We start from the raw sequence: 1,710 nt of genomic DNA on the forward strand, positions 1-1,710 counted from the left end.
TGTGTGTGTGTGTGTGTGTATGTGTATGTGTGTGATGTAGCTGTTAGCACACAAAGACGGAGAAGGACATCAAGTGTCCTACTGTAACTCTCTGCCCTATTCCCTTGAGACCGGATCTCTCACTGAACCTGGTGCTAGGGAGGCTGGAAGACAGCAAGCCACAATGATTCCCTATCTCCACTTCCGACAGCACTTAGCTTACAGGTTTCTGCATGGCCATGCCGGCTTTTTACATGGGTGTGGGCCAAGCTCAGGTCCTCAGGTCTGCGCAGCAGACATCTTTACCCACCTAACCATCTCTCCAGCCCTGGCACTAACAAACTGGCTAATACACTGTGAAATTGATGTATGAGACAGCCAAGGCTGGCCTTAAACTCCACAGCTTTCCACATGCTGGTATTACACACAGGTGGCACCAAACTGGGCTTCATAGTTATATGAAGCTCCCTTCAGCAAGCTCCCTTCATCTATAGAAGCTGCACTAACTCACGTAGTGAATTATGAGAGCATATTTCAGTAAGGATCTAAGGTTGGGCTTGTTGATTCATGCCTGCACTCACAGCACCAGAGAGGCCGCAGCAGGAGAATCAGTTCAAAGTCAGCTCTGCTACATATCAAGTTCAAGGCCAGCCAGGGCTGGACAGGAGATCCTACTCCAAAAACAAACAAACAAACGAATCTACTTTACCATTTTTCGTTCTCTATAATTGGTGCCACAAACCCGATTACCCATACTACCTTCTGAATCATTGCAGAAGTGTAAGTAGTTCCATAAAATCAAACAATCCCATGATGTTGGAACCTGGGGTTCTGCACATAGATGACACTGTGGATAGTGATTGGTTTATTTGTCCTTTAGTGTCACTATTGTTAGTGGTGATGGTGATGGTGGTGGTGGTGGTGGTGATGATGGTGTGTGTGTGTGTACATGTCCACACATGTGTGTGCATATGTACATGTAGAGGCTAGAGGTTAGCATTATTATCTCCCTCAATTGCCCTCACCCTTAGTTATTTTGAGATAGGGTCTCTCCTGGAGACCTAGGCTCACTGACTCTGCTAGGTTGGGTGGTGATAAGCCCATGAGGCCCACCTGTCTCCATGGTTTCCCCCCTCTACCAGGTACTGTTATCACAGGTGCATGCCTCACAGGTGTATGCTTCACAGGTGCTGTTATCACAGGTGCATGCCTCACAGGTGCATGCCTCACAGGTGTATGCCTCACAGGTGCATGCCTCACAGGTGCATGTCTCACAGGTGCATGCCTCACTGGTGCTGTTATCACAGGTGCATGTCTCACAGGTGCATGCCTCACAGGTGTATACCTCACAAGTGCATGCCTCACAGGTGCATGCCACCATGCCCAGCTTTTAACATAGCTGATGGGGCTCTGAACTCAGGTCCTAACACTTGTGTGGCAAGCACTCTTGACTGAGCCATCTCCTGGCCGTGTCCTCTGTTTAATACCATGTACTGGTGGGCAGTAAGCTGTCTTTGTTCAAATACTGGCAGACATCTCTTGTATTATTTTCAAGCTGGACCAAAGCACCTCGGAAAATAGTTTGGAAAGCCAAGTGATCGGCTAATCCCTTCATGTGGGGGGCCATTCTTCCAAAGTTCATAGTTAGTGAGCAGTTCATAGTTACGGTGTATCATGTAAAACAAAAGTGTGTTTGTGTGTGTGTGTGTGTGTGTGTGTGTGTGTGTGTGT

General features: G+C 47.7%; 1 protein-coding gene across 1 annotated transcript in view; it reads right to left on the reverse strand.

The window, feature by feature from the left end:
* The window catches only part of LOC110313128 (oncomodulin), a 29,700-nt gene that overhangs the window by 1,428 nt on the left and 26,562 nt on the right, over nt 1–1,710 (reverse strand). The gene's annotated exons all lie outside the window — the stretch shown is intronic.

Source organism: Mus pahari, chromosome 23, assembly GCF_900095145.1.
Source record: "Mus pahari chromosome 23, PAHARI_EIJ_v1.1, whole genome shotgun sequence".
NCBI classification, from domain to species: domain Eukaryota; kingdom Metazoa; phylum Chordata; class Mammalia; order Rodentia; family Muridae; genus Mus; species Mus pahari.